The 27,011-nt window shown below is 33.7% G+C and overlaps 1 protein-coding gene across 8 annotated transcripts in view; it reads right to left on the reverse strand.

Moving 5' to 3' along the window:
- Fut8 (fucosyltransferase 8) overlaps positions 1 to 27,011 on the reverse strand; it is a 409,437-nt gene that overhangs the window by 80,300 nt on the left and 302,126 nt on the right. The gene's annotated exons all lie outside the window — the stretch shown is intronic.

Genomic DNA, 27,011 nt, shown 5'->3' on the forward strand with positions numbered 1-27,011 from the left:
AGAGAGGAATTTAATAAGAATCCCAAATCTGAACTAAGTCTTTGTATGGAAGAGTGACAACAAATACAAGGAGATTTATAGAAGTCTGTAAGAGGGAAACAGATCTATAGTTCTATAATCTTCAACCTCCTTATGAAATAGCCTTTGTCAATTACTACTGATCCTGGTTTTACACCAGCCGGCTGATGGCTACAAAAACCTTCAAGGTGTCTTCTCCATTGACTTGAATATATAGAAGGACCTTGTTACTGAAATAAATTTCACTTTAATTAACACTTGGACAAAGTAATTATTTCTGATATTAAAATCTATTTTGCAATTATTTTTAGTGTACTTAAAACACTGTCCTATATTAATATCTACCAATTACTTGAGACTAGAGGAATGTTGTTATTTCATACCAGTATACTGCCAATCATTCCCTCCTTTTCCTTTTATAGTGTTTCTTCTACTCTTTCCACACCCAGCTACACACAAATGGGATACGATTTACTCGAGCAAAGGAAACTCCCTGGGAAGTACTTCTTATTTAGGAGTGGAAGATCAGAAAACAGGGATCAAATATGTTTTACTGAGTCTCATGAGAGAGTCTCATTCACTTCTTTTGGCTTAAGTGTTGCTCAGTGAGTAATTTCAGATAAATTTATGTTTACTGATTAAATATTAAGCATTTGATATATTCAATGAACCTTAGAGATAGCCAATATGATAAGAAAGCATATACACAAATAATTATAGTAATATACAATTTAAATGTAAGATTGTGATAAATTAGAAATTAAGGAATAAGAGAATTGTGGAATAAAAAAGGAAAATTCACTTAGCTGGACTAAAAGGGTTATGAGTAACTCTGTAATTTAAGTTAAATTTTGAATGATACAATTTACTGTGTGTGGTAGATTAACTAATGGTCAACTTATAACATGCAGCTGAACTGAATCAGTGTGGTTCTGGGTGTGGAAGGCCCACCTGAGGATTGTTGCCAACAGCATAAAAGGAAGAACTAGAAGAGAAGACAGTGTGCTGCTGATCTCCTGGAGAAGTCTGTCTCTCTGGCTTTCCTGATATGAACTTGGCTGTTTTCGTCATTGGAGGGGCTTGTGTTCTTGCTGTCACTGAGGATGGCTGTGGTTCTCTTTAGGGGAGCTCTAGTCCTTACTTTGAGCATCATTTCCGGGCTCCAGTACAGATCCTTCAGCCTGATGACCTAGAACCTTCATCCTATTACTGCAGACTTTTTAGCTTCCACCACTACCTTTGGGCTTTCCCAGTGTAGATCCTTGATACAGAAGTGCATGAAACACTGTCATGGCTCTAAGCCTCCAGTAGGACTTGTGGAGGACACTGACACTGGCTCCAGGTCTTCAGCTGGACCAGGGCACTGCTGTGGGACCCAGGCTCTTGGCTGGATTCCTTGGGTCTTTAGTGTGTGGACAGATCTCCTGCCTCTTGTGCATTTGACTTTTTTTTAAATAAAATAATCCCATAAATTATGTGTCCTATATTAAATCTATTCCCTTGTAAAATCTGACTACAACACTATGGTTATGAATTACTAAGTAAATGTGCTTTCTAGGTTATTCAGTAGAACTCTATGGTCAAAAAATAACTGAAAAGTTGAAACAAATGACATAAAATTATAATGTGTGTTTTTAAAATACGGGATCTTCTTAAAGACTTATCAATAGGCAAATATATTCTAGCTTTTTGTATGGTGGTAATTATCCAAATTTCAGAAGTACAAGCTAACTTTGAAAAAGTACTTGAGACAATATGCATTAATCAGAGTGCTCTGGAAAGAGAAGCTCAAGACACAATTTTGTTCAAATGAAGGCTATGCTATGAATTCAATTGTATGATTTGGCTTCAATTTACTAACTTACAATTGAGACAAAAATTATCCCCCTCCACAGTCTCTCTTCCTTCTCAGAGACAGTAATATGAGGCTAAATAAGATGGTGCGAGCTCAAAGAAAATTCAAACCTATTATTTCATTTATCCTTAAATCTAAGAAATATTATTTCACACTGGATAGAGTCAATGTTTAATTGATTTCTTTCTATTTATTTATCTGTTGGATTGAGCCTAGGGCCTTGCATATGCTTAAAACTCTACCACTGAGCTACAGGCCCAGTTTAACTCATAGATTTTTGATATGATTCTAAAAAGGTTTTACTACACATTAATAAAAGCTTCTTTGCAATACAAATTTCCTGGCCAAAAGTCATTTCTCACTTATTCTTCCAGAGTTATCACTAACCAAAAACATTACAGAAAAGGCTAAATGAACCATAAATAAAAATATTTAGTACTTATAAACTGCCCATCCATCTCCAGGCATTTGTTACAAAGAATAAATGCTCAATAACTATTAGTTTAACTGAACTACATCTTTGAAGACAATGGGGATATTTAAACTCACAAAAATAAATTAATGGCTGACAAACCAGAATTTAGAATTCAAGCCTTTCAATACATTATCCACTGTCCTTATCTATTTCTCCATGTCTTCAATACAAGATAGAGAAAGTAGTGCAGGCTCAGAGCACATAATCTAGCCACTTTTACAGACTAAGAATTAAGTATCAGAAATCCACAGCACCCTTTCAGGCACTCTTAAAGAATTCCTTCTATTTGGAAGATTTAAGGCTATTTCCAATGAAAAGAGCTCAATAAAAACAAAGGAATGGGTCAGGTCAGGTAAGTTAGACTGTACCATGCTCTGGGTATGCTGTAATCTAATCACTGTACTATAAATAGTTCTTAATTTGTCTAAAAAGATTTTTAAACTTCAGTTTGATATTGATAATGAAGAAATGATTCATTGATAGTGTGGTGAAAGAATTTCACTGTCTTGGAAATAATCTGATTTTATGAATTTCTCTAAAATTATATTCAAAATCAAAGCAGAACAATAAATAATAAATAAAACAAATATAAATTACATAAAACAAAATTCATTAAAGTAATAAAACAAGTATAAATTAAATCACTGCATTGTGGTAATTAAAAGACTGGAGGATGGAGACTAAGCTCAGCAGGACAGTGCCTGCCTGGCATATGTGAGGCCCCTTGAGTTCAATTCCTGGTACCAAAAAAAAGTAGTAAATGAAAATAAAACTAAAATAAAATTTTCTTGGCACAATTAGTAACCATGAAAGAAAAAGTTAAAAATCACTCTCATTTTGAAAAGCCAAGACCAGAAATCATTCCTCTTAATATATTAAACAAGAATATTTTCCTAGCAAAGTTCACATGAATTGGAGGCTATCTTTTCTATCCCTGGAGCAAAAACCAATCTGTTGCAAGTAGTAAGGGCAACAAAATAACTCTGCATCAAGTAGGCTACCAAGGGCTCAGAAAATCAATTTCTTTGTGGTTGTTCTGTAGAATTTAAGTGTGGAAATGTAAAGGAGAAAAGATATCAAGATACAGTTTACACTGCTATATTGATATACTACAGAAAATTACTATACAGAATAGGAAAAAAATATCTTGATAAGTAAAGAAGCAACTGACTTACTTTAAATACATTTAAAAAACTTGCTCTTGGCCTACAAATCTCTATTTTAAAACCATATTTAAAAGATAAAAACTCTAACCCCCGACATATAAATCCAATAGCGAGAAAGAACTGAAGGACATTTCTTCTGTTGCAGATCTTCCAGGTTGCGTCTGGGTACTGCAGGTGGCTTCCGGATTCAAAAGACACATATACCTGGCCAACCTTGATCACATTTTTACTACTAAAAAGCCCTCAAAGAAAAAGTAGAGAATGACTGAAATAATCCAGTCTAATCTTTTCATCCCAGAATACAATGTAAACAGAACTCCCTTTAAGGATAGAGAGGAAAAGTCACTGTAGAAACCAGATCTCATCAACCTTTTTTTAAAATTTTTTTTTATTTTTTAATTTTACTTAAAAGGAAAAAGAGAAAAAACAAAACAAAACAAAGCGGTGTAAGGGTACAAGTAATACAGAACTACCAAAAAAAAAAAAAAAAACAGTAAGAAATCATCAGTTAATAGATTACACATTATCATCTTAGGATTTCACCAATCTTACATAGAAAAGTCGAAGTGCATTTTAATGTAAGTTTACAGCCTGATTCGAAGGTCTCAGAATCAGTTTAGGTGACGAGGTTAAAACAGAGTACCTAGAGAAAAGTAAGACTAAATTTCAGAACGATTCTCCAACACTAAACACTCTTTCCACAAAAACAAAATAAGGAGTATGATGGACAAAGGTGGCAGGTACTCTTTAAAAGCAGGGGTGGGGGAGAATAGAAACAGGGGTAAGGATAAAGAAAAGGGTAGAAAGGAAAAACAGAGGGGCAAAAAAGCAAGCCCATGAGTGGTCATCTGTACCTTATATAGGCTAAAATGATGAAATAGAACCAAAAGGGAACATGAATGACCCTCTGCCCCCATGCAAAGGCTAATGCAGTTTTGTTTCGAAGAGAAGTCAGAATAAGTTACACTGTTTTGCTATTTTTTCTGTACCACAACTACCATTCTGCTGGATAGTAAAGCAGTTGTCTACTTACTGCCTTTAAAATTAAATTATCAACAATAATTAACCAGACATCAAATAAGACAGCCTCTTCTCCAGGAAAGAGGTTTTATCTCATGCAGCTAGCCATAAGCTGAGAGTCCACAGTTAGATGAGCACAAATGTCTCTGAAATCTCCAGTTTTGTTTTTTTTTTTCAATCACAGAAGCCGAATCCGTGCATGTCCAGTTATTTTTTAATGACGAAAAAACCCACTAAAGAGCACTTTTCTCAAACTACTTTAACACTATTATTAACTGCACTCTAATTCAACCCTTTCAAAAGCTTTAACACTGTTTACTTGTCATTTTCCAATAACTTAGGACCCACAATAAATTACAAAAATAAGAGTTGCTATGTACATTTCACAAAAATTTCCCCATGAGAATATATTATTTAACAAAAGTAATTATCAAAATCAGAAAATTGACATTATGTAATACTATTCACTAAATTCTAAGCTTTTAGATTTTATCATTTTTACCTGCACTCAGATATTCTAACATGCACACTTTAATCACAACAATCCAGACACCAAATGTTCCATTAAAAACAAAAAGAAAACAACTCTCCTTTACACTATTCCTTTTAGAAGACCCTTTCCCAAAACTTAATCCTTGACAAACACTTATGCATCTTCTAGAACTCCTGTCATTTTGAGAGCGTTATGAAGTGAATCAAACAATATTTAACTTTTTGAAATCAGCTTTTTATTATTCAACATAATGATCTTGAGACCATCTAAATTGTGTATATCAACAATTCATTCTTGTTTTTAACTCAGTAATAGTCTATGGATTGAACCACAGTTTATTTACTTGTTGAAGGACATTTTAATTGTTTCCAGTTTGGGGTTCTATGAATTAAATTGCTATGCACATGGGTATGCAGGCTTCTGTGAGAATGGATATTAACTTCTACAGGATATATAGGAAAGTGATTGCTGGATCATACAGTAAAGGTATATTAACCAATATTGGAAACTGCCAATGGTTTCCCAGAATAGCTTTACCATTTTATATTCCCACAAGCAATGTATGAAAGAGTTGGTTGCCTACATTCTTGATACTTATTGAGAGATGTGTAGTTTTATCTTATCATATAAATCTTTAATTTCTCTTAATGGCTAATGATTTTGAAAATTTTTTCATGTTGTCATCCATATATCTCTTTCATAAAGCAGTCAGTTTAAAACTTCTGCCTATTTCTAATTGAATTGTTTCTTACTATCATAATTAGAGAGTTCTTAATACATGATGCAATATATTTGCTATGACTTGCGAAGATTTATAGTTTGTCTTGGGGCCAGGATTTAGCTCAGCAGCACAAGCACTTGCCTGGCAAGTATAAGGTTGAGTTTGATTCCTGGTACCAAAAAAAGAAAGTATAGATTGTCTTTTCTTTAATGGATTCATTTGTGAACCTAAAGTCTTAAATTTTCATAAAATTTAGTACTGATTTTTAAAAATAGATTGTTCTTTTGGTGTCATGTTTACAAACTTTTAGCCCAAGTTAAAAAGACTTCTTTTAATGTTGTCCTTCAAATGTTTTATAGTTTGCACGTCACATTTTTATTTTTATGTCAGGTAGAGTCTGTTTTGAGGACTTTTTTTCCTAATGTATATCCTGTTGTCTTAATATCATTTACTTTGAAAACACTATGCTTCTTGCACAAAATCGCTTTTGTACCTTTCTAAAAAAATAGATAAAAATTTCAATTGGATACAACTTTGGAGTTACATGTGGAAAGGAAGTGAGAACTTATACACACTATTCACAAACAGCAAGAGGTAGAAACAACTCAAACGTTTATCAACAAATGAATAAATGAACCAGCTGTGGTAAATATACAGAAAAGGACAATATTCAGTTGTAAGGAGAAATGAAGTGATAATATATGCTGTAACATGGTATGCTGAAGTGATAATATATGCTGAAACATGAAAACATTAAGACAGACATGAAATACCAAAGACACATGTAATTTCATTTAGATGAAATATTTCAAATAAACTCATAAGGAATCTAGCTTGGTGGTGTCCAAAGGCTAGTGGAAAGAAGAAATGGAAAACAACTGCTTGAAAGGTATGGGGGTTTCTATTTAAGGCAATGAAATATTTTGGAACTAGACACAGATCATCTTTGCATCACCTGGTGACTGCAATACTGTTCACTCTAAAATGTTTGCTTATGTTATATAAAATTCACTTCAATTAAAAAAATAAGAAAAAAATCAAGTTAGCATTCTTGTGTGGGTATATTTTAGACTCTGTTCTGTTCCACTGACTTATGTATCTAATTTTCCTTCGATACCAAACTATCTTGATTACCACAGCTGCAGTACTAAGCCTTAAAATTGGGAAGTATGATTCTACTAATCTTCTTTTTCAAAATCGCCTTAAGATTTTTTTACTTTCCATATAAACTTCATAATCAACTTATCTATAACTTTAAAAATACATCAGCTACACTTTCAATACAAATTATGTTAAGAAAGAACTGACAGCTTTTCTATACTCAGTATTCTAATCCATGAATGTCCATTCATTCCTTTAAATTTTCTTTGATTTCTTTAATAAGCATTTTATAAGTATTTTTGTCTAATACTGCATTTTTGGAGCGGTTATAATTGGCACTGTTTTAAAATTTTATTTTCCAAATATAATTAGCAGATTATAGAAATAATTTTTGCATGATTATGATTCTTGTAATTTTGTTAAATTCACTAATCAGTTCTAGTTTTTTATTTTGTTGTCATTTTGGTAGAATATTTGGGATTTTTCTACATAGACAATCACAGTTTTCTTTTTCTAGTATGCATGTTATTAATTCTTTATTATATTTAATATACTTAGAATTTCATGGTAATTTTGAATAGAAGCAGGGGAGAATTTAGGGGAGAAGAATCTAGTCTTTCATCAATAAAGGTGATAATACAGTTTCTAAACTTTGTTTTTTAAAATCAAACTTTAGAGTGGCCCTTTTATGTTTAGTCTGCTGAGCATTTTATTATGAATAGATATTGGATTTTATCAAGTGATTTTTTTCTTATTGATCATTACATAATCATGTTTTCTTATCTTTAAACTGTTAATAGGTAGATTATATTAACTGATAAAGTTAACAAGCCTGCATTTACTAAAATAAACTCTACTTGATATGTTTAATAGACATGTTTAATATATATATTCAATTTGTTAAGTTTCTGACAATTTTTGTGACAGTGTTTATGAGAGAAATTAATTCCTTTTTAGAAACAATTATAGGGCTATAAATCACTCAGTAGCACAGCACCTGCCTGGCAAGCATGAGGTCATGAGTTTGATCCCCACTACCAAAAAAATTTTTAAAAATAAAAATAATTATATTATCTTTGCCTAATTTTCATATCAGGATAATGCTGGCCTCAGAAATAAGTTGGAAGCCAGGTGTGGTGGTACACACCTGTAAGACCATCACTTGGGAGGTTAAGACAGAAGGGCTGCTAACTTCAAGGCCAGATTGAATACACAGCAATAATCTAAATAAATAAATAAATAAATAAATGAGTTGGGAAGTGTTCGCTTCTATTATTTTGAAAAGATTATATAGAATTGATATTGTATGTTTTTTTAAATGCTTGGTAGATGTATTCATTTTCTATTATGTAACCAAGCAGAACAAACTCAGCAGCTTAAAACAATATACAATTGTTATCACATAGTTAATGTGGGTCAGGAACCTGTACACAACTTAGTTGAGTCCTCTGCTTAGAATCCCAAAGCAGTAACCAAGATTTTGCCAAAAGGAATGATCATAGGAAAACAGCTTAAAATCTGTGGATAGTTTTTAAAAGTAATCCCTTACTGTCTTTTAAATGTCTAAGGTCTATAGTGACATCCTCTTTCATTTCATGTATTATATGTATATTCAATTAATATGTATTAGTACATATTTTATTTGTCTCTAGTCAGTCTTGCTAGTGACTTATTTCCTCATTGATTTTTTTTTTTTTTAAAACAGTGCTTTCCTTAAATTTGGTTTATTTTGGTACTGGTGATAGAACCTAAAGCCTTCACACAGTGAGCTAACATCCTCTGTTCACACACTCTCAACCTGCCAGACAGGGTGTTGCTATGTATAATAGTTCAGGGTGGCCTCAGAATACTCAGTGATTCTGCTGCCTCAGCCTCCTGAGTGCTGAAATTATAGGCATGCATCACCATGCCAGACTATAGTATTTTTAAACATGCATCTCTTTAGAGAACTTTTAGTAATTGCTCTAAGGGTCACAATATATACACAGAATTTATTTGGAGTCTATTCATTAATGTTTTATCATTTTAAATGGAATAGAGGAACCTTAGTATCTTTTGGGTCCCTTTATATTTCCCCTTCTATGATATAATTATCTTTAAAATTACCTTTGTCACAATACTAGAAGTTTTATTATCAAACACTTTAAAAGCTTGAAAGTCAATTTCCTAAATCTACTCTTTGATTCGCACTCTCCATACTTACGATCCAACTTTTGCTCTGTCATTAGTTCTGTCTGAAGAATTTCCTTTCTTAAAAGTAAATTTGCTAAGGAAGAATTCTGTTTTTCCTTTGTCTGAAAATGTCTTTATTTTACTTCATTATATTTTCACTAGATGAAATATTCTATGTTGACAGTTCTTTTGTTTTGGCACTTTAATAATGTTCTGCTACTTCTCTTGGCCTCTTTATGTTTTCTGGTGAGAAATCCAGTCACTCAGATTGATTCCCTATAGCTAATGCATTTCATGTCTTGGACTGCTTTCAAGATTTTATTCATTGTCTTTTGTTTTTCGTAAAGTACTTACAATTATCTGGGAATGAATTTCTTTGGGTTTGGCTTGTCAAGAATTTGCTCAACTTTTTGAATATGTAGGAAGTTTCAGTCATTTCTTCAAATGTTTTCTTCAGTTGCACTCCTACTCTTCTTCTGAGATTCCAACAATGCAAATATAAAGATGCTTCTTCTACTGTCCCAGACATCCCTAAGACTGTCCACTTGTTTTCAATCATTATCCATTCTGTTATCCAGATGAGTACTAACTTTGATGTACTAGTTCTACGAGGACCCTCCCCAACTCCTGTGGTAGTGGGGATTAATCCCAGGTCCTTCACACTAAGCTAGATTTTTTTGTTCCCTCCTCTTTTTTTTTTTTTTTAAATTTAGAGATAGGGTCTTGCTAAATTGCTAAATTTTCTAGGTGTGCTTCAATCTGTAATTCTCTTGCCTCTGCCTCCCAAAGTGCTGAGATTATAAGTGGGTGCCACTGAGCATAGCTATTACGCCCATTTTTATTCGTTATTTTATTTCTCATTTTAAAATTTCCATTTGGTTCTTCTTTATATCATCTATTTCTTTTTGAGGCATTCTATTTTCTCATTTGTTTCAAGTTCATAGTTGTTACTGGAACATTTTTATTATCATAGTTTTTTAAAAATCTTTATCAGATAATTCCAACACATGTCATCTCAGTGTGATGTCTGATAATGTCTTTCATTATTTGAACTGAGATTTTCTTGGTTCCTGATATGATGGCAAGTATTATGTTATGAGATTCTACTTTCTGTTTTAATTTTCTATTTTAGTACACCACCAAAATATTTATTTTCAAAATGCACAGTGGTACAAGTTTACAATCCCAGCACACTGAGACTGAAACAGAAAAAACATAAGCTTCAGCTCAGCATGAGCAACTTAAGGAGACTCTTCTCAAAAAAAAGATCTGGGGACGCAGCTCTGTATGAGGCAGGGCATTCAATCCCCATTGCTGCAAGGGGTGGGGTTCAGGTAAGCATGTTTTAGCCAACATTTAAACTTGTGATTCAAATATCAATTAAATTGTTAGAGGCTTTCAGTATGGTTTTGTTTAGCACCCTGTGCTAAACTAGAAACCAGTCTGAAATCTGCGTGGTATATACAGCCCAGCCTAGTTCTCAAACGTTTTTCTGTAGTGTTCTGTTCAGTTTCGTGCACAGGATGCTCAGATGTTTGCTTAGGATTTCAAACACGTATCCTTTTAAAAATTTCTTTCTTTACCTCCATATCTCTACTCACTAGTTGGGAGGGAAAAGGGAACTGCTTCACTATTTCAAGTTGCTAACAGGGCTTTGTCCACTACAGTCTTCCGTGGCTGTAGCATCCACTTGGGAGGGCCACCATCAGCTACTGCAGCTCCATTCACTGTCTACAGATGCAGCGTCCAAGAGGAAAGGGAAGGGAAGGGAAGACAATGGGATGCTTTCATTATAGTACAGGAAGTACATGCCCACTCTCCACAGATGCAGTGCATGTAAATTTTATTTACATGTTTACGATGTTAAACTTTTATGATGTTTACCTGCAACAGGGCATTGTTTTGCTTATTACCTTTAAGAAATACAGGAGGCAAAACCAATACATAAACAAATAAGCAACACACATAGTACAGGAAATTCACTGTGTACAGGATTGTTGCTGTTGTAACAGAAGAAAAAATAGGGTATGACAGACTTGATAAACTTTCTTAAAACTGTATTATTTATTTATTTATTTAGATACTAGGTATTGAACTACGACCTCGCACTTGCCAGGCAGATGCTTACACTGCTGAGCTAACTCCAGCACCTAAAACTGTATTTTAAACTCAACACATTTTTAAACATTTAACGTAATTTTAATTCACAACTATAATATTACCAACTGATTTGCTAATAGATGACTTTCTGGTGGCGTTTGCTCATATAGTTTCATTTTAAAAAATATAAACAAACTTTTCAACAATTTTAAGGTTAGGAACATTATCGTATTGTATCTATTTTTTGTTAAGGAAAATAGGATAATTTTCTTAACAAAATAAACTATAATAGTGAATGTTTAAAGACGTTAACCCAAGGCTCTATGAGATGGACACCCTGAATACAGGAAGCAATCTATATTTAAAAGCCTGCCCAGACTGAGGTAGTGGCAGAGGCTGAGGTAGGAGTATGACAAATTCAAGCCCAGTCTGGGCAACATAGTTACTTAATGAGACCTTGTCTGAATATAAAAAAATGGCTAGGAATATATGTCAGGGTACCACATATAGCACACACACACACTTGCATTAGGGTTCAGCTTTATTTTCCTTTTGAATTCATTACATAAATATAAAAGGTAGAGTATTAGGTCCTTTGGTGACAAACGCAAACACACAGCCTTATCCTATTCCTAAACTCAACCAACCATCTTACATGAGACAGTATAGCAACTCGTCTCTATTTCTGATGTTTTCAGAACTGAGAAATCATCTCTGCTAGTCCTATCACATTCAAACCCAGAAGTCCAGCCAATCTAACCACTCTAAGGAAAAAGATTGAGACCATGAGTAAAAATAAAATAAATGAAAATACAAACAACAACATCCCACCAACTTCATACAGATCTGAGCAAGGGAAATGTCTAAAACTCGGAGCTGTTTTCCTGGCAAAATATTAATTAGAATTTTTCCACAATCCTAGACAGCCTTTGATATGCTTTCATCACTGTGTGAGCATGTAAAAGTGTCAGATTTTTATAGGTGATGTATTTTGTTTAATAATGAACAGATCTTATGTCAGTGAAAAGGAAGGGATAAAAGATGCAACAATAGGAAAGATATGGAATAGCTGGGAGAAGAAAGTAAAAAGTAAAAATAATATGTATCTATTCAGTGTAGTCAGAGACTCTACTTCTCTATATTTAAATCTTTATATGCTTCCTCATCCATACGCATTTTAATCTTTCTGGCTACTGTGAAACCTGACAATAACAGATCAAATATAACATCTGAGTTTTACTATAAAATAGAACAGAAAAAATTAGGAAATAGAAAAGTTGTTATTAACCCTCATTCCCTCCATACTTTGAGCATGTAAGAAATCAAAATAAATAAAATGAAAATTGATTTCATTAATACGGATGCTTCAAATCTCTTCTTGCAGAATCTATTATTATTCAGAGTAAGTAAGAATTTAATTCTCATATTTGAGTATATATAACTGTGCACTAGAAAGCCTCACCATTCATTAACACTATTCATTGTTGTATCTCAAACTTGTTGTGCTTTTAATGATGACCTAACGTGAACCCGTTAGGTCATCATTATAAAAAAGATGGGAGTCTTAGTTCCATTATTCTAAGCAGTACAAATCCTTAGCTTCATAAATGGCTTCATTTGGGCTTGTGGCAAACAAAGACATATGCCCAGAGAGCTGATACCTAAAATAATGACAGAAGTTAGCACAGGGGTAAAGGAACAGAATTAACAGGAGGAGGAAAGAAAGGAAAAGAGAAGGCAAAACTATTTAATAAAAATCTCCATCACTGTCTTGGGCAGGGTCAGGAAACTTCTTGTTGGTAAACAACTAGAATGTAAATGGCTCTGGCTTGTAGGTCGTATCATATATTATCTGTTGAAATTATCTGACTGTGACTATTGCTTCAAAGTAGTCATAGATGACCTATCAACAAATGTCACGGCCAGGTTCCAATATAACTTTACTTACAAAGATATTTGGACTGGAGGCCAAAGGCAATAATTTGCTGACCTCTAGTTTTAGGCCAACAAAATCTGTAAAATCAGACTGGCATGTGTGAGGCCCTTGATTCAATTCTCACGATTACAAATCAAAATAAAAACAGGACAGCAATAGGAAAAGCAACATTAGATAAGAAGGGCAGAAATTTAGGCACCCTAAAGAAAGCAACCATGTCTTATTCTGTTTTGTGTCTTCTTTGATAGAACTTGAGATTTTTTTCAACCCTTAATGAACTACATAATTTCATTCCTCAGTAAATTTATTTACCCACATCCATTACTTTCTACTCACACTATAGATAAAGCAACCCTAATGCACACATCTGAAATCCAAATGTCTAAAGTTGCAAAATCTAAAGATTTTGAGCAGCAAAATGAGGCCACAAGTAAAAATTTCTTTTTTTTAATTTCAGAAATCCCTTAAAGAAAATATTTTGCAACATGTTAAATATATGCATCTGATTGTGGACCAGTAGACAAATGATACTATTCAACCAGAAAAATTATTTTTTTAAATTTATTTTTATTAATACAGGTTTGTAGTACATAATGTTTACACTACTTGTGTGGAATTGGTACCCAAACATATACATCTTAATCACTTTTTCATCCTCTTTCCTTCCCCTTTCTCCATCTCTTGATCCCCTCAACATTTCAGAAAGATCTAGCTCCTTACTTCCTATTACCTTAAATGTAGCAGAGAAACCCAAAATATAAACAATGAGCAAAATAAAAGAAAGATTCTAAACTCTACTTCATGATGGATTATGACACAAATATTATATAAAATTTATCTTCAGACTTTGTATTTAAGAAATTTAAATGAATATCATGTTTTGACTTGGGTCTCATTAAGTTGTCTCATTATATATGCGCAAATATCCTTAAAAATATCTGAAATGCAAAACTCTTCTGGACCCAAGCAGTAAGGATATGGAACAATCAACCAGTAGCAGTATTATTTCTCTAATATCGGAGCTTCTAAAAATCTCTTATCTTTCTGATGACATTTACCTACAAATATATTTTGAATCTTCCACCATATCTACCATGAATAAAATGAAACCGAATGCCAGATAGGAAAAACTGGTATCATTTTTTACCAGCTGCAAAGAGATATACTATATATGTAAAGGATGCATTAAACATTTTCTTCCTGATTATCTAAATTTTTTTGATAATCTCTTGATTATCAAAATTTTAATATACTTAGCACATAATTTTACTCATGGCTTAGGTGGAGAACGTGCTCATATGTTTCTGGGACGTAAATGAGTTACTGGGGTAATATTGCTGACTTGCTGCAGGAGGTGAGGTCTGGCAGGAGGCAGGTCACGGGGGAGAATGGCCTAGAAGGACAGCTCTTCTTTCCCTGCTTCTAGCTTCTTTCTGCTGCTCCCTGGCTACCATGATGTGAGCAGTTTGCCTGTGCCCAGACCCTTCCACCATGCCTTTCCTCCTTTCTTAGACCCAACTGACGATGCACTGAAATATCCTTTAAGTTGTGAATGTCAGGTAAAGTATTTCAAAGATAAGAAAAGTGACCATAAAACAGCTATGCTGTATGAGCTTTGTAAACTTTTTACAAAATATTTTTACAGTTTTTATAAAACAGAGAAAGAAAACTACCTTTCATGCTATGATTAAAGACAAAGGTAACTACTTTAAAACATATCTTCTATGGCATTTCAATATTACCAATTTCCTTTTTCTTTCAGGTTTGTTGACTGCCCCGCGTCCAGCTTATATTTATCTACCAGCTTCCATAAATGTTTGTGTTTCTAGAACTGGTAACTGTTTGCAATGTCAATGATAAAGAAATCATCCTTAGAATATGAATCATATATAGGTAGAACCTATTTTTAGAAACTTCATTATTTTATGGTTATACTTGTTTAACTATTTAAAATTTACACTTTACTTTCCTCCATGTATCAGTTAGCTATGCATTAGTATAGTGAAAGTTGGTGAACAATTTACTTATAAAGCTAAATGATTTATTTTGGCTCATGGCTCTAGAAGTTCCAGCCCAAGATCAGATGTCCATTCCTTTGGATCTCTGATGAGGGCGGCACATCACAACTTAAATAGGGAGACAATTCACAAGTCACAAAGCATAGACTGAGATCCCAGTTCCCACAGTCTTTTTAAAAAGCGTTCTTGCAGTGACTGAGGACTTCCCCTAAGGACCCATCTTCTGAAGGCCCCCAGCCCCTCCCAGGAATACCATTCTAAGGATCAAGATTTATGGACCTTTACACAACACTGGTCATATTAAAACTTACAGTGCTCCATTAATCAGTTATGTGAGATAATATCTTAATCATTTATAGTCTCTGTAGCAAGGTCCCGTTTCTGGTGATGGACAGCTACAGAAGAAATGTATTAACTCACCTTTAGCAAAGCACAAACAAATGAACAAACGAAAAAACAAAAGGACAAATAAAACCAAAAAAGGCTTAGGTCCTCAAATTTCTTACTAAACAGACTTGGGAGATAAGAGTCTTCCTCTTCTTTCTGCCATTTATTGGAGAAATTATACAAACCTTTCTTAAGCTTCTACTTTGCTTCTACATACTGACTCTAATGACATCCATATAATGTTACTTTAAATAATGTTTTGCATATTTGAAACGCTCAGAAAGAGCTGCTTTCAAAAGTTCTTCATCTTTATAGCTTCCTTGAATATTCTTTAAAGCACCTGAACAAGAAGACACATCTGTTCGCTTCCACCTTCCTAGCTAAAGGACTTCAGGGAAACCTTGAGATATTTGGGTATTTCACCATCTGATTATAGTATGATTGACCCAAATCTTAAATCAGTTGTAACACCAATATAATGAATGCAACACCAATATAATCAATTTTCTAAATCTTAAATCAGTTGTAACACCAATATAATGAATGTAACACCAATATAATCAATTTTCTATAGGGAAGAAGAATTAGGGCAAACTGTTCACTGTTGGGTTTTTGAAAGGATGTGACCTATGCAAGTGATATACACTACCAACCTCTGATATCTATCAGTCAACAATTTAGATTCAGATGTCAAATTTACAATGGCATATATAAGCACTCAAGCATTCCAACACATTCAAAGTGCTTCTGTAATATTATAATCTATTAGCAAGAACCATTATGTCTATTTTCTAGGGCCAGAGCACATTTGTATAGTTTAGTTGACTACAAATATATGTACCTTGTAAAGCTGTTATATGACTTTAAGGTTATCACTGACCTATACTTATGATTTATTTTACATTCTCAGTCTGTATTCTGTCTTTGCTAAGCAAATACAGTGTCAAAACAAAAGAAGCACTGTTACCAAATTAGACAAAGGAGCAGTCAAAGAGGCTATTCAGTTATGGTCTACAGTCACCAGGACTCACAAGCTAGTTGTAGAGAGGAAATCCACTGCAGTACCCACCATATAGAAGAATTATATAATCAGGAACCATTGCCTAAGTCTGAGCTACTGCAGGGAACTAGAAGTCATAGAACGTCCACACTTCAGGGTCTCTATGATCACTTTACTGAAGTGACTGGGTGTCAGAGAGTCTCAGGAGATAGCTGTAGAGACAGGAAGATCAAAACTACACTGAGATTCCATCTCCCCTAGTCAAAAATGTTTACCATTTGGAATACAAAAATTTTGTGTGTGATGATGAGGATGAGGGACACAGGTACTGTTCTACATGTCTGGTAGAAATGTAAATTAGTATAGCCACTATGGAAATCAGTATGGAGGTTTCTCAGAAAACTAAAATTAGAGCTACCACATGATCCATCTAAATCACTCCTTGGTATATACCCAAAACAGTCAGTATATTATAGAGATAGCTCCACACCCATGTTTATTGTGGCACAATTCATAATAGACACAATACAGAACTAGCCTAGATGCCATTAGCAGATAAATAAACTGTATGTATACACATATGTATATATTATCCATTTGCAAGAAAATGGATGATGTGGAGACCATCATATTGAGTAAAATAAGCCAGCCTCAGAAAGACAAATATCTCATGTTCTCCCCAATATGTGGAATTTTAAAAAGTGACAAGAAAGTAGAAGGGAGACTACTTTTAGACAAGAAGAAGGGATTAAGAGGAATGCAGTATAAGGATGGGAAATGGGGTGAGGGTGGATATGAATAAAATATATAAACTGAACTCCACCTAAAAATGTGAAACTAGGGGGTTTGGGTAGGCAGGGAAGGAGGTGGGATGAAAATGGCCAAATACATTATGCAGATGCATGAATCCAGTATGTATACCCAACTTAAACAGAGTGGAGAGAAGAAAGAAAGATAAAAGTAAAACTTTTAGTAAGTATTGTACCTTCCATGATTAAATGAGTTATGGAGTAGCAACTAAAATGCCTTTAGTTGCCTTATGTCTAGGTCATACATACTAAGCACCTCATACGCATTCTCATATATTCTTCTAATGAAAAATAATATTGTAAAAGCCTCTTACTGCAGATGACAGGATCAAATTATGTAAACTTAAAAATGACAAAAGGCTGACAGAGTAATATTGAGTACAGTGTCAGAATCTCAGCCAAGGATGATGGTACATCATACTTACATTACTAGGGAGGTACCATGGTACATCATACTTATAGTACTAGGGAGGCTGAGGCTTGAGTTTGAGGGTAGCCTCGTTCACATAGTAAGTTCAAAGCCAGCCTGAACTGCATAGTGAGACCCTGTCTCAACCTCTTTCACCCACCCCCACTAAAAAGAAAACCTAAAATCTGAAATTTAGATTTGGCAATGATTATAAATGAATTAAAAACTAAAATTGTGGTTAGTGTCAGCGAACTATGCTACTTAAGATTAACGACTGTAACAAGATTAGTACCAAAGGCATCAGGAATGGAAATGGTATTTATTTGCAGATGTCATGATATCCTGTATAAAAATTACAAGAATACTACTAGAAGTAATAAATGACTTTGGAAAAGTGACAGAAGATCAAAATACGAAAATCAAGTTTATTTTTAGGTACTCAAAACACTCAGACAAGTTGATTCTAAAATATAAATGAGCTAGGCACAGTGGCACACAACTATAACCCCAGGACTTGGGAAGCTGAGACAAGAGAATCACAAGTTCAAAACCAGTCTGAGCTGCATAACAAGTTCAAGGACGGCCTAGACTCTAGAGCAAGACCCTGTCAAAAGAACAAAGGCCAAACAACCTTCTCCAAAACAGAAAAAATAAAAAATTCAAAGTTAAAATTTTGAAAAGGAATAAACTCTATTGAAGAAATCACACTTCTTGCCTTTATCACTTACTACAAAGCTACCATAACCAAGACAGTGTAGTACTGGTGAAAGAAAAGACATGAAAGGACATCCATTAAACAAATGATTCTGGACCACTTAGATATCTATGAGCAAAAAAATGAATCTGAACCTTGTATCAAGCTCAAAATGGATCACAGACCTAAATATAAGTACTAAATGATAAAATTCCTACAAGAAAACAAGAAAAAAAATCTAGTCACTTTGGACTTGGCAAAAATTTTATCAATATGACACAAATGCACAAACTACACAAACAAATTTTAAAATTAGATTTCATCAGTTTAAAAACTGACATTCTTCAATTGACACTGTTAATATGGCCAGGAGTGGTGGCATATGCCTGTAAGCCCAGCACTTGGGAGGCTGATGAAGGAGGATCATTGTGAGTTCGAGACCAGCCTGGGCTACAAAGTGAGTGAGTGCACAGCCAGCCTTAATTGCATAGTGAGACCCTGTCTCAAAAAGACAAATAGGTAAAATAAAATAAAATAAAATAAATAGGCAAGCTACAGGCTGGAAGAAAAGACTTCCAAACCATTCATAATACAAAGGGCTCATATCTAGAATACAAAGAGAACATCAGAAAACAATTATCTAGTTTCCAAACAAAACTAGGAGTAATGGCACAGGACTATAATCCAGCACTTTGAGAAGGTAAGAAGAACTGTCAGTTTGAGCCCAGTCAGGGAATTTAGCAAGACTGTCAGAAAGAGATAGAGAGAAAGGGAGAGAGAGAGAGAGAGAGAGAGAGAGAGAGAGAGAGAGCTAGCCAGACAGACAGACAGACAGACAGACAGAGACAGAGAGAGAGATTGAGATTCAACAACAGTTGATGTTCACACAATATATGGCTAACATTAAAAAGATTCACTGTCCCAAGTATTAGTGAGGATTTGGGAGAATATAAAAGGCATAACTATCTCAAAAATTTTATGACCTAGCCATTCTACTTGTAGGTATTTATTCAAAAGAAATAAAAGCACACACCCATGTAAACACTTAGATGTGAATGTTCATAAAAGTTTAACCATAATGACACTATGGTGAAAACAACTACATGTCCATCAAAATACAAATGAAAAAATAAACTGTGGTACAATTTTCCTGAATACAAGAAGCTAGGCAAAAAGTATGTATTATATAACTCCATTTTTGTAAAATTCTATAAAATACAAAGTAATTGGTAATGATAGAAAGCATATTTTTGCTGGGCCAGAGAACAGATGGAGAGAACACAAAGGGGCATGAGAAAAACGCTCAGTGACAGATATGTACACTAATTGGGTTGTTTTATACTATTTGATAGAACTTACCAACTTATAGTCTAAATACTTATATTTATTGTTATGTTAATTATATCTAAAATATTCTACCAAAGGGAAAAAAAGCAATTGTAAAACAATGAAGATACTACTTTGAAGTTTTAAGTCATCAGTAAGTCTTTATATTTATGTTAAGCACCTAATTATATTTTTCTTTTGTTTTAGATTCCTTTTTGCTGGCAATTTGGGCTCATATTTTACATTGATTCATTCAAACAATTTATGTACATATAAATATGTCACCACTGTTACAGGGTTAGGAATACAGCAAAGAGCCAAAGAGTACCATCACATACCAGTTCTCACAGTGTTAATATTCCAGACTTAATTCTGGTTTTGAAGTGATCACCATTTATTCATTAACTAAATATCAACTCTATGGAATAGTCTAATGTAATTATTTCTGTTTGGAAGAGCAACTATTAACATCAAAAGCACTCGGTTAACAGGAGAAGCTGGGCATGGTGGCACACACCTGTAATCGAGTACTGGGGAGGGTAGAGGCAGGGGGATCACTATGAATTTCAGGCCATGCTGGACTACATAGTGAGTGCAAGGACAGCCTGGGCTATACAGTGAGAGCTTGTCAAAAACAAAAGAAATTAAAAAAAAAAAGAAACCAAGAAAAAGTGGGAAAGGGAGAGAGAGAGAGAGAGAGAGAGAGAGAGAGAGAGAGAGAGAGAGAGAACGCATAAGGTATGATCAGTACCTTCTCCTCCAGGTTCTTGATGCAAATTACATAACAAATACAAGTACCTAAAGGTTCTACCACTTTTGTATGAAGGCCAGTAAACATAATTCATAACTTCAATATGTATGAAACAAAGACAATAAGCAATAATTACATTAAAATATGTTCCAAAAGTATTTGTGTGCTTTAACAAAGAATAAGAAATATTCAAGAAAAGTGAAAATCGCTTGCTGGAGAAATTCAACTAAGTTGTAAATATGGGGCAGGGGATATATCTGAGTGGAAGAGCACCTGCCTTGCATGCAGAAGGCCCTTGGTTTCATCCTTTACATGGCAAAACAAAAAAAACTTAAAATTTTAGTAGAGTAAAATTACCTGGCTCTGATATTTATCCTTCACTTGAAATGATATATATTTCTTCTTTACTTCATAGTTCCATTGGTTCAGCCTTTTTATTTTATTCTCACCCAATTTTACTTTTAGTTTCTGTATCTGTCATTCTTCTAAATTATTCTTCAGCAGATTTATTTTTTTAATCAGGTAATACTAGTATTTCTTCTGAAAACGTCTCCTTTATAATTCCATTCCGAAAAGTAAAAAAATATATAAAACTTAAAATAAATTTACTCATGTGATTATAATCATTTTTAAATGACACATAAAAATGTTTTTGGCAGGAAAGGAAATTTGATTAATGATTACTTGTTTAATATTAAAGAATGATAATACTTGAGTATTACAGTATGTGGCTACAGTTTCAAATGGTATATTCATACTTAAATATTTAACAAAATTATAAAATATCTGAAATTTGTTTTAAAATAATCCTGGAGATAGCAAGACATTGAAACAAAACTAACACTAAATATGGGTAATGGTTACAAAAGGATTCAGTAAGTCTCTTACTTTCATATTCATTAAAGTTTGCATAAACATCTTTTAAAGGAAGTGTAATGCTTGATATATGTCAGAAATTTAACCAAGTGATCCAGCTGGGGGCCAGAGTTCGTTCTTGGAAACATCTTCAGCCTATGTAAGAGGAGGACACACAGATGGTGAGTGCTCCATCCATGAGAGGGGAGTTGTCTGCTTACAATAAAAGGCAAATGAGGCAGGACTGATGGCTGTTCAGAGGAACACCAATCTTTGCCTTCTGCTTAGAGGTTGCCTCCTAGCTTCTGGTGCAAGCCATTATTCCCTCTGACTTGGACTCCTCAAGCCTTGCATTCTATCTTTTTCAGCGTTCAGCTGCAGATGCATTGGCCTCCTGACACAGACTTGCCCAGGAGACTGCACTGAGCTCTGTATCTTGGCCTGGACTCTATGGCCTCCAGCATGCAGACACCCTCTGCATGCTTCCTTATCCAACTCTGTGGCTGACCATCGTAAGCGAATCTTGTATATCTTGTGTTATATCTGTTTCTCTAGTAAACCCCGATGATACAAGGAGTGATCTAAGAGTCTAGCAGAAAAACTTATACTAATTTGGGGAAGAACACTAAGGTATGGGAAATAATAGGAAAATCCAAGCAGTCAGAAATACAAACATCAAAACAAAGAAAAGGAATTTTTAGAAGTGTGAAGTGTGTGTACACAAGTACATGTCCTGTAGAGCATACATTTGAAGACAAGTCAGATTAAAAATGTTACTATCTTTTGAACTTCCCAAAGGCAGATACCACACTGCTTCCCCACTTTACCCTTAGCAATACATCAAATGTTCAGAACACCCAAACACAGTTCTTCAGGAATGAAGGATCTGATAAACCACTGAATCAGACACAGGTTCCCACATGCAAAGGCTCTGTAAAGTCTGTAAGAATTCAAGATGCAGTGAGTTTTCATAAAACTAGAAAACTACATTCAATACATTATCTTTACTTCCTATCATCACCTTTGATCTTGGTGATTATCTTGCTTTACTTTTAGTTAAAGCAAAGCTATCTTTGATTTAGGGAAACTATTTCTGCTACCATACCCAAGTATTAATTCTTCTTCTTAGTTTAGTTAAACATTTAATGTAAGTGGTTTTATCTCAGAAAACATTCTCTTTCTCAATATACTATTTAAGTCTTATTTCTGAGAAATTGCCTGCTTTTCTCTACTTGGTCTTATCTCAAACTAACAACTTGTTTCAAACAAAAAGCTTTAAAAGTTTCTTCACACTCCAGCTTTAAATACTTAATACTATCTCACGGTAGTTAAAGTGATGACTTTTTCTAATGTGTTGCAGATATCACCACCACTGGTTTTACCTTGCATAGGCAGAAATACTTCAGATACAAGAGGGGCAAGGATTAGAGAAAAAAGAATCAAGATGTACCACGTATAGGCACAAATTTCCTATGATGAATGTGACCATTATATATATCTTAAACCTACCAGTAAAATTTTTAAAAAATAAATAAAATAAATAGTGCTGGAATAAAAGAAAAATACCTCAGTTATCTAAATATCACTTGGTAAAACACACTTTTGAGAATATCCAGTGATTGATTTAATCACATAGTCAGCAGACCAGTAGATAAATGAAATTCAAGCTATATTCTGGCATTAAAATGATTTTAAAGCATTACTCCTATCAAAGAAGAACAGGGTCAGAAATAACTAGAAAGTTTCTCTATAAGCTTAAATATATGTTTAATACCTTCCATAACATATGCCTTATGTCATCTGGCCCTATTAAATTCTAAAACATCATTCCCAGTCAAGAAAATCCATAGAGGAGAAAATTAATTTTCTATTTCTCCAGTAAGACTTATTTTTGGAGAGAAAACAAATTTCTATCCTCATTTAAAAAGTGAATTATTTCAAATCTTTTAATTTTCTCTCTGAAAAAAGGAAAATTTCTAGTAATCTAAATGCTATTCAAAACCCAAACAACAACAAAAAACTAAACTAAAAACAAAACTCATACAGCAGCAATTGTGCACACATGTATGCACACACACACGCAATTTGTTACATTTTACATTTCTTTCATGTAAAATACTCAAAAAATGATTTATGCAGGGCAAAGTGTGGACTCATAATGAAAATATAGCAAAATGCAGTTTTAACAATGAGCCTAATGGTTAATATCAGAAAAAGACAACTCACAGAGCTGGCAATATGGTTCAGTGGTAGAGCGGCTGCTTATTTAGCATTAACTAAGTAGGCCCAGGATTTGATCCCTGGCACTGACAAAAGAGGAAAAAAAGAAAGAAAATGTAGTAAAAGATAAAAAAAACACAACAGCATTTAACCTATTATGATTTATGTAACAGAAGAATAATGACTAGCACAAAATTTAGAACAATTCTATGTTATATACACATTAGGTACATTACAGGTAAAGAATTTGTTAAATAAACACATAAAGATTATGAAATTAGGAGATTTAGTTGATATTTCTGCTTGACTCAAATACCATATCTGGCATTGTTAGCAATAAGATTAATCATTTTAATATTTGCAAACCAAGCTATAGAGGGCTTCAACTCTGCTATACAAGTGATAAAGGGCTTCAACTTTATAGAGAACTTTGTATTTTGTCCTATTAAAGTTTAGTTGCCCAGCCGGGATTTAGTTCAGTGGTGCAAGCACCAGCCTGGCAAGTGTGAAGTCATGAGTTCAATCCCTGGCAACAAAAAGAAAAAGTTGCCCAAAATATTTTCATATTTCTCTACATAACTGCTCCTCCCAAGTAAAACTAAGACTCAGGCTAAATGGAAACCTAAAACTAAGGTCAAATTTCATCTTAAAGCTGACCTGTATGACTTTCCTGAAAAATTATATTGCCTCAGCTTAAAGAACTGGAAAATTGCGGAAAGAAAGCTTAAAAATGAAACCTGTTACGGATTACTATTTGTTGTTCTATTGATTCTTTTTGCACTACACACTGAAAAATCAGCATTTAATTGCTTATTGTTGCTAATCAGAGCTGGTAATAAATTTAATTAGTACTATTATAAACCAAGTAGAGGCAATCTTTTCTCTAGCCTATGTTTCTATCTGCTTTGTCAAAGATCAGATAGTTGAATATGTCCATGGTTGTTTCTGCATCCTCTATTCTGTTTCACTGATGCACAAGCCAGTTTTTATGCTAGCACCATGCTATTTTATCAATATAACTTATAACTTGAAATCCAGGATTGTGACAATGCCTCATGCTTTGCTCTTGTTGCCCTGGATATGCTTTTGCTAGTTTGAGACTCTTCTAAATTCATATGAGCTTAATAGTTTTCTCTAGTTCTGTGAGGAATGCTATTTGTATTTTGATTGGGACTTTGAATCTGCATATCTGTTTTGGAAGTAGGACTATTTTTGACATTGGTTCTGCCTATCCAGGAGTAAGGGACATCTTTCCATTTCCTGATGTCCTCTTCAACCTTCTTTTTAAGAGAGAGTACTACAGTTTTTGTTGTAGAAGTTTTTTACTTTCTTGGTTAGGTTAATTCCAAATCTGACACACAAGCTTAAATATCATGTTTTCTTATATGAAGAAACCCAAAATATAAAAAAAGAGCAAGATAAAAGACAAGTAATAGGAAATAGAGAAGTAGATCTTTTGCAGAGAAGGGGAGAAGGAGGAGAAGGGAAAGTGATAAAAAAGAACATGTATTATGCACAGGTAACAATTCTCCATGAGGAATTTAATTATTAAATATTACAAACATGTACTAATAAAAAAATAAAATTTTTTTAAAATCTGAAAATGTTTTCAAATACCTAATCAGTAGTTTCCAAATCCATCACTGAAAGTTACAAAATTACACAAATTATTTATCAAAAATATAATAAAATATTTAAATGATGAAAACCCACCATACTTAATGAAAGAAAAATAATATTCTGAAATATAGGGTTCCTACTGAGCTTTTCTGCAACTCCTTGAATATTAAAAGTCTACCTAGGACAGCTGGGAGTAGTGGCTCACGCCTGTAATCCCAGCACTTGGGAGGCTGAGGCAGGAGGATTGAAGTGAGTTCGAGACCAGCCTAGGCTACAAAGTGAGCTCAAGGCCAACCTAAACTACACAACGAGACCCTGTCTCAAAAAGACAAAAAAAAAAACTCTACCCAGGAGCAGATGTCCTCTTTGACCTTCTTTTATGCTTTTCAATTGAAGAAAAAGCATAAAAGAATTTGTTAAATTACAGTATTTGAAGTTTAAGGTAAAGTCCAAGTAAAATGTTGTTTTGATATAGTTTAAAGGATTAAAAAAAAGTCATTGTAATTTTAAACCATTAATATGAATTATAAGTGAAATTTTCTAAAATATAACATAAATCAGGATATAGAAGATCAAATTAATATTATAGGTGAAAGACTTAGCTGCTTAAAAATAAGGAGAGAAAAAGAAACAGAGAGACAGAGCAAAACAGATACAGACAGAGAGGAAGAGACACAGAAAGAAATAAACCTAAAGAAGTGGCAGCTGCTTGTTGGTGCAGGATGCTGAACTATGTATGACCAGATCATAGTTTACATATAATGGGTAAAAATATGACAATGTGGAAATGGAAGAAGCTCAGAAATCATTATTTCCATTTTAAAGAAAGCTGACGGTTCTCCAATACCAGCTGTTTTTAAGTTCACTAAATGAGGACCTAGTTGACAGGAGACAATTACTTTTTCCCAATTACCTCTTCTCATTCTGCAGACTCCTCTGATGAATGGTCATGGAAGTATGAGACCAAGAAAACATGCAAAGATCAAATTGGTTTTTAATGATCTTTATAAACATTGAGTTTTTTCTTTTACTACTTATATGTAGGAAAATCTGCACCTTAAAATATACCAAAGCATGTCACCTGGCTGCCATTTTGCTTTTAATTTTAAAAGGAAAGCCGAGTGACTAGAAACAGAAACTATGCCATCAATAGCATTAGAAAAGGATACTTCATGTCATTCAATTTTAATCATTTTTTAGTTCTGAAGAATTCTGTGAATTCACTGTTTCCCCCAGAAGACAGTTTTCTCAGTTGTTTGTTAGTTAACGATACTCCTGTTACCAGCCATCTCAACTCTTTCACATATTTGCAAAGGCTTGTTTATCAATTCCATTTCCACAATCTCTTAAATTCTGTTTCTTCACTTCCACTGTAAACTATTACATTTCTTAATACTTCCCATCTGCACTACGGTTCTCTTATTTTAAATGATCTCTGTGCCTCTAGTCTAACTGTACTAACTGTATAATTCAACCAAAATTCTACTTTCAGATTAATATGAAATAAAGCACTACTGTTACCATGTCACTCTTACATATAAAAACCTTTCAAAAGCTACTGTGCCATAAAGATAAACTTGAGTCAACTGTAGAAAAATGGATGCATCATGAGAGCATGTTAAGTGAAAATAAATCTGGCACACAAGCTTAAATATTGCATGGTTTCTCTTATATGAGAAACCCAAACTATAAAGAGCAAACTGAAAGATAATAAGAAGTAGGCAGATACTCACATAGGAAGGAATCAAGATATAGGGGGAGAGACAAGGAGGAAAGGGAAAAGGAATGTAAACATTATGTACTGCAAACATGTACTAATTTAAAATACAGAAAATGCTTATAATACATTGAACAGAAAACAAAAT

This window comes from Cavia porcellus, unplaced genomic scaffold, assembly GCF_034190915.1.
Source record: "Cavia porcellus strain 051 isolate PalLab524CR breed Dunkin Hartley unplaced genomic scaffold, mCavPor4.1 scaffold_31, whole genome shotgun sequence".
Classification (NCBI taxonomy): domain Eukaryota; kingdom Metazoa; phylum Chordata; class Mammalia; order Rodentia; family Caviidae; genus Cavia; species Cavia porcellus.